Source organism: Piliocolobus tephrosceles, chromosome 15 (assembly GCF_002776525.5).
Source record: "Piliocolobus tephrosceles isolate RC106 chromosome 15, ASM277652v3, whole genome shotgun sequence".
NCBI classification, from domain to species: domain Eukaryota; kingdom Metazoa; phylum Chordata; class Mammalia; order Primates; family Cercopithecidae; genus Piliocolobus; species Piliocolobus tephrosceles.
This window is the reverse complement of record NC_045448.1, coordinates 11422348-11431973: the sequence shown is the minus strand read 5'-3', so window position 1 is coordinate 11431973 and position 9626 is coordinate 11422348.

Genomic DNA, 9626 nt, shown 5'->3' with positions numbered 1-9626 from the left:
GCTCACCAAAGACCTATGCGCGCTCAACTGGTCATTTCATTCCGGCATCTGTTTCTTCAGCAAGTTCCGGGTGCTTGCTATGTGCCAGTGGCCCATTCCAAAATAACCACAATAGAAAGTAGGGGCCAAATTCTAAAAGCGAGCTGGTGGGTGGTTGAGAATGTAGGCATCCCACCAGCTGGGGGGTTTCCAGGTGGCTGGAGAAGGCTGAAGGCTGCACTTACACAAGGCCTTGAAGGATCACTGGACATTGCAAGAGCTCTATCAATTGAGTGCAACCCCAAAGGAAGAAACGGGGTTGGATAAGCAGAGGCATGGGGAGAATGTGAAGGGCTAAGAAAAGAGACACAGAGGGAAATCTCGGGAAAGAGAAACAAGACCAAGTGCATTCCAAATCTAAATGCAAAGAGAAGCTCAAAATGGTACCTGAGTTTATACACATTTCTCAAAGAGAAGTCAGGAAGTGACTGTTAGTCTTAGCTCTGCCATAGGCATGCCTAGAAAAAACACCTGCTACCCGCTGGGGGACTCGGTCACCCGTCTGTCAAACGAAAGGATGCACCAGATCTGGAGTTCATAAACTCTGTATTTCAGGGACTGAAGTTGTATCTCCAGCCTAGATTTCTGATCTGAATTCTGTTAAAAGGTAAACTGAAGCACAATAAAATTCTAAAGAGTTTATTTGAGCAAACGGTTCAAAACCCTTCTCTGCTACCACCTGGTTAAAAGCACCATCCCCTCCCACTTGGATTATGGCAACAGCCTCCCAACAGGCCCACCATGTCTGCCCTGCCCCGAAAGCCCAGGAGATAGGTCCCCTTAACATAGCAATCCCAGGCGGGGTGGAGGCCAATGCCTCCATGCTGGCCTGTGCTCCGCCAGCCTCCACAGCGCTCTCACACCATCTCCTCCTACTTTTCTCATCCTCTCAGCTCTGGCCACACTGGCCTCTTGGGGTTCCTCAAACCTGCCAAGATGCTTCAGCCTCAGGGACCTTGACACCTCCTGAGGCCTCTGCTCACTCCTCAGCTCCTTCAAGTCTTTGCTCACATGTGACTTTCTCAGGGAGGCCTCCTCAACCTCCCCACTGAAAATTGCATCATCCTTCCATCTCGGGCTCCCTGTTGCCTTCGCTCACTTTCTTTTTCTCCACAATCCCACTCCCCATCTGATATGCGTGTTACTTAGACACTTGCTTATTCTTTTCTCCCCCGCCTGGACTGTAAGCTTCAGGAGGGCAGGATGTTTGTTTTATTCACGACCCTTTTCCAGTGCTTAGAAGAGTGCCAGCCACAGTGTCACCTAGTGAATATTTATTACTAGAATAAGCAAATGAGTGAAAAGACAATAATCTTTTATAATTTTCATTTCAGGGAGCATGCGTGGTAACTGACATACGGTTGTCAACTTTTAAACTTAAAAAATGAAAAACAGTGGAAGGAAGGGAGGGAGGGAGGGACAGTACTTTCTTTTCATGAAAGATACTTTAACCTCCCCAAAATAGAAAGTGCCTTCTCCCAGGATAAATAACAGTCTTTCCCAAGGAATTTGAATGGGCAAAGTCACATTAACATATCTACCCCACAACAGTGTCTTATTTTCTTTGTTCACCATGGGTCAGTGTAAACTTTGGCACCAATAACCTATGCAATGCCTAGCAGGCCTCCAGCTCTGTGTTACTCTGGTTCTTCCTTCAAAAACAAGAGAGCTAGGTATAGTGGCTCATGCCTGTAATTCCAGAATTTTGAGAGGCCAAAGCAGGAGGATCATTTGAGGTTAGGAGTTCAAGACCTGTTTGGACAACATAGACCTTGTTTTTACAACAACTTTTTAAAAAAATTAGCTGGTTGCAGTGGCACACACCTGTAGTCCCAGCTACCCGGGAGGCTGAGGTGGGAGGACTGGTTGAGCCCAAGAGGAAAGAGAGTCCATCACCCTGGCTGGCCCTTGCTCTAGCAGACACACCTGCTTACATCAGAATCAGCCTTGGCACTGGGAAGGGTGGGGGCTCCAACTCCAGAAGCCAACTCAGACCCAGAGCTGCCGTTCGGATCACAAAAGCCAGTGTGACACCTGCCAGAGGTTCACAAACTGTACAGTTCACACTGAATTTTCAGTAAATGGATACTTTGCCTGGCAGCTTCTTCTAACCCACCTTTCATGCAGCTGCTATGAGAAAAGTAAGAAGATTCTTCCGAGCTCACCTCATCACCCCCATGCTGGGCTGGTAAAGCAGCGTCATCAGTCCCAGTTTAAAGATGATGAGCCCAGGGCTCGGAGAGGCTCAAGGTAACTTGGGCAAGGTCGCAGCCCAGTTTAGAAGCAGCAGAGCTGGGATTCCAAGCCAGGGCACCTGGACAACAAAGCCTGGCTTTCACCACACCTGCCCCTTCCTCAGGTGCAGCAGGACGTTCACATAAACACCAGCCCTCCTGGAGGAACAGAGCGGCAGTGCAGGGCAGAGCAGGGCAAATCTGCTTACCTCGATGACCACAGCATTGGGGATAAGCCACACCCCATCTTCTCTCCTCTGCGTAGAGTCCAGGAGGAGGCAGGAGGCAGGGACAAAGAAGGGCGGACCCATTACTTCCCAGAGTAAAAGCCATCTCAGACCTCCCTGTTTCTCTTCTTCCTTTTCAGTCCCTCATCCCCATCCCTCACATTCAACTCCAGGCCATCTGCTCCCAAAAGTCGACTCATGGGCTGCCTCCCTTCAACTGCTCCCATTCCCCATGTCTGGAGTCTTCATTTCAAGTATACCCAGCCCAGCCCAGCCCATTCTCTCACGCTCTCTACCATACACTTGAGCATGTTTAACTATTGGAAGACAAAATGACACGATGCATTTTATATGATCTGCATTATTTTATGTGGTTCTTAGCTTGCTGGCTATTACTGAAATTCCAGATCAAGTGTTCTTCTGCAGCCCCTACAGGGCCTGCAGGGGTGCAGAACTGACATTGACAAGTTAAACGGCAATAATAGAGCACACCACAGTTTGAGGAGTATGTGGAGTCACATAACCCACTTGAGCTTCACAATCACAAGCATCACAAACTGAGTCTCTCAGGGAAGGGACCTTGTTGAAGGTCTTGCTTTAGACACTTGCTCCCCACTCTGGCCCTGACCAGAGGGGTCGGGAAGACTACTGAGGCCACCCAAGTAGGCGGTGAGAAAGGACCTTTGGGAACAGGTTTGGGTGAGGGAAGGCTACACACTGAGGTGCTTTGGCTTAATAGGTGTGTGCTAAATAGGGTGACTGCTCCAATCCAACACCTATGACAGCAAAAGAGGGTGCCATAAATAATTACAGGACAATAGACATAAACCTGAGTGACCCGGACAAACAAGGACTTGCATTCCCGTGATAAGGGTCTGCCCTGGGTTGGGCAGTCTGGGAGGCTGTGCTAGGTGCTGTGGGGACACCGAGATGGTGACACACTCACTTCCCCGGGGAGTGTGACATTTACTGGGATCAGAAGATGGATAAATATGTACTGGGACATGATCACAACCATTTCTGTCACTTAAATGCTGTGTTCAGAGCCATGTCCCCTGCACTCCAACTTTACAGAGGAGAACAGAATCTGTCTGCAGCAGAAAGATGACGATCGCGAAACAAAGAAATTTTAGGCAAGTTACATTATGGGAGGACGGGAGCTCCTATCCCCAACCATGAACTGAAACGGTATGGAGATGGAAGCATTTGAGCTGGGCCTTGAAGGATGGCTAGGGCTGTGACCGGTGCGGGGGAGAAGGGATTGAAGGTGGGTGTCTGTGCCGGGGACAGGATGTGTTCCCAGCTTGCTACGAGTTCAATCGCAAACATGTAACAGCAGGGAGTTTAAGCAGGACTGGCCTGGCTGCTCCCCTGTGACCACCGACTTTGCTCGTGCTCATCCTAATTTCTTGTCACTAAGAAAAGTCACATCAGACACCATGGTTGGGTTTCCAGGAGGTAAGTGGTTTCCTAGGTGTAGTGGCACAGTGTCACCTCCAGGGGGCGCTCAAGGCCTCCCCACGGTTCACCTGCAGGAGGAATGGGGCGGACCCAGGACGCTGAGAGGAGACAGAGGCCCAAAGCTCTGCTCCCCACGGAGGCCTGCAGTTTTCTTCTCTGCCTCCATCTCCCCCACAACAAACACCCCAGGGGCCAATGCCTTCAGGCTGGCCCGAGAGCCCTCCGAGGAGCAGGGGGCAGCCCACACAGCCGTTTCACGGGGTTCGCAGTCTGGGAGAAGTGGACCCTTTTCCTGGGTTTGTCTCCACACCTGGCCACCGTCAGGGGCATGCGCTCTAGAGGTCCCTGTAGAAAGGGGCCCCAGAGGACGTCGCCCAGCCTCTGTTCAGGCCTCTGGTTGGTGCAGCCAAAGGAACTCAGGTGGCAAACAAAAGCTCTGGGTAGATGGGGCCCCAATTCCTACCTGGACTGGAGGTGATAAAATGGTTCCAGGGTCCTGAATGGTCACCTCCCGGGAGACCCAGCTAACACACCTGGCTCAGCACATCCCGGAGCAGCACAGGGACATGGTAGAAGGAAAGAACAGAGCTGACGGGGGTGTATTAGCCTGTTCTCGCACTGCTATAAAGAAATACCTGAACCTGGGTAATTTATAAAGAAAAGAGGTTGAATTGGCTCACAGTTCCACAGGCTGTACAGGAAGCACAGCTGGGGAGACCTCAGGAAACTTACAATCATGCAGAAGGCGAAGAGGAAGCCAGTGCGTCCTATATGGCTGGAGCGGGAGGAAGAGGAAGAGAATAGAAGGCGGTGCTACACACTTTTAACCAACCAGATCTCTCATGAGAACAGCAAAGGGAAAGTCCGCCCCCGTGATCCAATCACCTCCCACCAAGCCTCTCCTCCGACACTGGGGATTATAATTCAATAGGAGCTTTGGGTAGGGGACACAAATCCAAACCATATCGGGGGTGAGGTGGGGCCAGACTTTGAGAGGCCTTGAATGCCAAGCTAAGTGACTAGAGGAAGACTAAACTCAGAGTTCTTCATACAGAGACAAATGCAGGATCTGGCTCCATGCATTTTCCCGTACAGGGCTCTCTGAGTCCGCTGGGCCGGTGTAAATGGATTCAGTGTCTTGGCACCATTGTATTTACAGTCCAGCCTGTCCCCACAGGCCATCTGCTTTCAGGTGTAGTGCTGGGATTAATAATAGCTACTGTTTATCAAGTACCTGTGAGTAGTATATAGTTAGGTATTATAAGCTTCATTTTATAGATGAGACAACTAAGTCTTCAGCAAATCAAAAGTGGTAACTGACAATGTTGGGGTGTGAGTCCAGGCCTCGTGGCCCCGATTCTTGGCCTTCACTCTGGGTCTTACATATTTGGCCCGTGACTGCCTGCTATCTTTCATAGACGGGGCGCCTGACCAAGACGAATGCCACCACACACACCCTAACTAAGAAAAAAATAAAGTCCCAACAGCCCAAGGAACAACCCCTGCAGACTTAGCTTTAGGGGAACACACTGTACTGTCATTCCCCAGCCTTTGCTCGAGCTGACCCCGCAGCCTGGAAAGCTCCACCCCCGTCAGCTCTGTTTATTGAAATCCTATTCGTCCTCCAAGGCCAGCTTCTCTGAGAGGCCTCCTCTGGCCCTGCCAGGCTGAATCTCTCTTGACCTGTGCCCTGTGAACTCTGTGGCTGGCCAGCTGCAGCCCCACCCATCCCCATTCCACCTTGACCTCCTGCAGAGGAGGGAGAGACGAGGCCTTACACAAACCCCCACCGAATCGCGCCCCCCGCACCCCACCACAGAACTCTGTACACATTCAGGACCCAGAAATACTTGTGGCACAGAGACCAAGCCCAGAGTCTCTGGGAATGGCCATGGCCAAGAGCACAGGTGATGCTGCCAACTTAGCAGGTGCCTCTGAGGGCTCACGCTGCTGCCAGCTGCCCTTTTCCAGCCCCAGGAATGAAAACAGCCCCATGGCAGCTGAGCCACTTTTACCCTTCCCAGAAGCCAGTCAGCCCTGCCTGGGCTTCTGGCCAGGGCAGTCGCAGCTCCTGCCCCTCCCACCCACATCTCCTGCATCCCCCCTCAGCATTCCTGGACTGCTGTCAGTCCCTCGGGGGCCTGCCTGATCTAGGTACCAGTTCCTCTGCTTTGCCAAAGCCCGACTCTGGGTCCAGCCCTCCCTGCCCTCCAAGGACTAGTCCCAGACTCAGTCACCAGCAGCAACTCCCAGTGATGCTCCCAGTTTCACGGCTCTGCAGCCACCCTTCAGCAAACAGGTCAGATTCCTCCAGGTACAGCACCAACCTGAGCCAAGGCCAAGGCCACCAGGCCCCCTTCAGAAGCAGAGCCTTGCAGGAAGCCAGCTCTGCAGCTTGAGAGGAAGCGGGCCAGACTCCCCCTGCCCCCATCACCCTTCTGAGCCATGGAGGCCTGCTTCCCCCGAGGCAAAAAGCATGGGCACCGGACAGAGACTGCCAGGGCAGGGGTGGGGGGGATCTGGACCACAGTGGCTCAGCCAAGGGGCCTGCTGAGGGCTTTAGCCTGGGGCTTAGTATCCCTCTGTCTGTTGACAAGTGTTTGTCAAACACAGAGGAAACAGACAAGCGTTTGTCAAACACAGAGGAAGGTTGTGGGGTTGGAAGAGCTATGGAATACAAGGGAACACGTGGCGGGTTTGACATCCTTTCTGCAGCTTCATTACAAGAAGCCTTCAGTGAAGGAAGCACCACCTCTGTTTACAACGTCCCCAGGCTTTTATGTTATTTAAACTTTCCTGTATATGCTACATATTCTGTAATGAACGTGCTTTTATAATCAGAAAAATAATTAATATCCAATAAAACACAAGCAGAAAACAGACATGATATCAAATCAGTATTAAATCCAAACTTCCACATCTGTAGGGAGGTGCAGGAGAGAACGAGGGTTGGGCTGGGCCCCGGGAGGCCTGGGTTCCTGTTCCCATCTTCCACCACTCCCCTCCCAAGGTGCTGTGTGAAAGTCCCAATTTCATCACCTCAGTTTTCTCAGCTGTCAAATGGGAATCGCAGTGCTGTGCTGCCGTCCTGCCGGGCTTGTGTGAGAGATGCCGTGATAATGACACCTGCATCTCAGGGCTGGCGAGAGAGTCAGTCCCGCGGGGCATGTGGCAGAGCTTCACAAGAGCCTCACCTGCCCACTTGGCAGATGCGAGTACCATTCCCAGTCAGCACTGGACAAACTTAAGAGACATTCCAGCGATGGAAACAAGACAGAGCCATTGTAATCCTCGACTAACCACCAAAATAGTCTACTTAATCTGAGCGTGGTGTCATTCGCCTGCACCAGGCTCCCGAGAGGAGGTCCTGCTCCTGTCCCCATGATGTAGAGGGATGTTGTGGACCAGCCTGATGTCTCTCCCCTGCAGGCCTCCAGCCCGTTCAGGAAATACTTGCCCAATGGGCCAAGCTGCAAAACAGTGCGGAGGTGTGAGGAGGAGCCATGCCTCCTTTCTCCCTAGACAGCCGTCACTGCATTGGAGCCTGGGCACCAGCCCCAGAAGGGCCTCTTGTCCCTGCAGGAAGGCACTGCCCTGAGGATGGAGCTGACTGAAGTGACAGGCAACAGGTTCTTGGGGTCCAGGAGCGGGAGGTTGGCCTGCCTCCCCACTCTATCCCCCTAGGATGCAGAAAGCCCCAGGGCTCCCTGCCCCCCAAGCATGCTGAATGCTCTCCACTGCTATCTCAGCCTCTGCAGCTGAGGACCACAGCAGGTGTCCCCAGTGCACCATTTGGAGCGGTGGTTTGACACATTATCCTCACTACAGCCCAACCGCCTGGCCTCTGGAAGAAACAGCAGGGTTCTGAATTCTGGCCCAGGCCCTAGCCTCGGGACTCACTGCCACTTAGGGTTGTTTGAACGCCCTCCACTCCTGCTTTGGGCTTTTTCGTGAAAATAACTACTTTTGTGCAACAACAACAAAAAAGCCTTGGTTGCTAGGATGAGATCTGAAAAGGGCAGTAGGGACAGCCGCTGGCTTTGGGGTCCGCAGGAGCCCCACAGCACACACAGCATATTATTGGAGACAGCTCTGGTTAAATGATCATATTGGAGGGGGCCCTTCAACCCTCCACACCTCACTTCCTGGCCCGCACACAAACTGGACAGACAGGGGCGTTCCAGCACAGTGCCTGATGGTCTAGAGGCACTCACGAAGCTCTGAAGTCCGATTCTGAAGATGAAGCAATCGCTATGCATTTTCCATCCAAGGCAAAGAAAAAAGCCTTGAATTCTTGAATAAGTTCTACAACCTCCTCTATAAATGTAGCCTCCTGAACAGGAGCCTGTGAGGAGCAAGCTGGGCCGGTCACTTATCTGGAGAAGCGTGAATACACAAACCTATCCTGAACAAGGCGCTCTGGGTGCAAATGATCCCCGTGTCCCATCAGTACGCAGACACCTGGGGATAGAAGGAGGAGGAACAGGGGCTGTGTTTGCAGATGGCCTCAAGGCGGCCCTTACCCATGACCAAGCTGAGTCTGGGGAGCTCTTGCCCTGCGAGGTCTCCCAGCTGGAGCTGCGAATGCCGTCCTGTTCCCCCATGGCCCTCCCTGTGGGGTGCTGTCTGCCTCCTCACCCAGCATCAGGAGAGAAATGTCCCCCAGGCAACACCGGCTCACAGACTGGGAGGCTGGGCTGGGCGACACCGGAGCCTGGGCAGGCGGTGCTTCCCTTTGCATCAGTCCCAGGAGCCCCAGCCAAGTCACACGGCTCAGCAAAAGAGCAGGGTGTTGAATTGCAAATCCTCTCCTACCTGGGGACCTGCTGACAAACAACACCAAGGAGGCAAAGCTTCCAGAAGATGCCAGTTTCTGTCAACTTTGTGAAGGGGAAAGTAGAGGGGGGAATGATTCCTGCCAGCCAGCCATGGGGCACTGTGTACCCTGCCCTCCCCAATCCAGCTCATCAGAGGCAGCAGGACTGAGAAACTGAGTAACTTCCCCAAGGCCATGCAGCTCCCGGGATGCTTTTCTCCTGCTCTACTTGTTTCCAGATTTGTCCGCTTTTGTTCCAGATTTTGTCTTGGGATGTTTTGTCTCCAGAGGCGACTGGGGGGAGGTGTGGAGGGAAAGACCACCTCTCAAGCTGAGTGCTGGAAATGGTGCTTTCTAGACCACAATCCCTCCACTTTGTACTCTACCACTGTCTCGCGTGAAAGGTTCTGGAGTCCTCTCTGTCCCTCTGCATCACCTCGGCACCCCGCGGAGCGTCAGGAGAGCCAGGTCCAGTGGGGTGCTGTGCTCCCCACATGGCCCTGAGCACGGCACACCACTCTGGACCCACTTTCCCAGTGACCCCCCAAGGCCACCTGCAGGCACTCAGCCCCATCCATCATCACAACAGCTCTCCTGGTGAATACCTCTCGCATCAGGACCTGTGCTAAATATTGAAGATGCATGACGGGTGCGGAGGCTCACACCTATAATCCCAGCACTTTGGGAGGCTGAAGTGGATGAATTCCTTGAGCTCAGGAGGTTGAGACCAGCCTGGGCAACATGAAGAAACCCCATCTCTATCAAAAATACAAAAATTAGCCAGGTGTGGTGATGCACGCCTGTGGTCCCAGCTACTAGAGTGGCTGAGGTGGGAGGATGGCTTCAGCC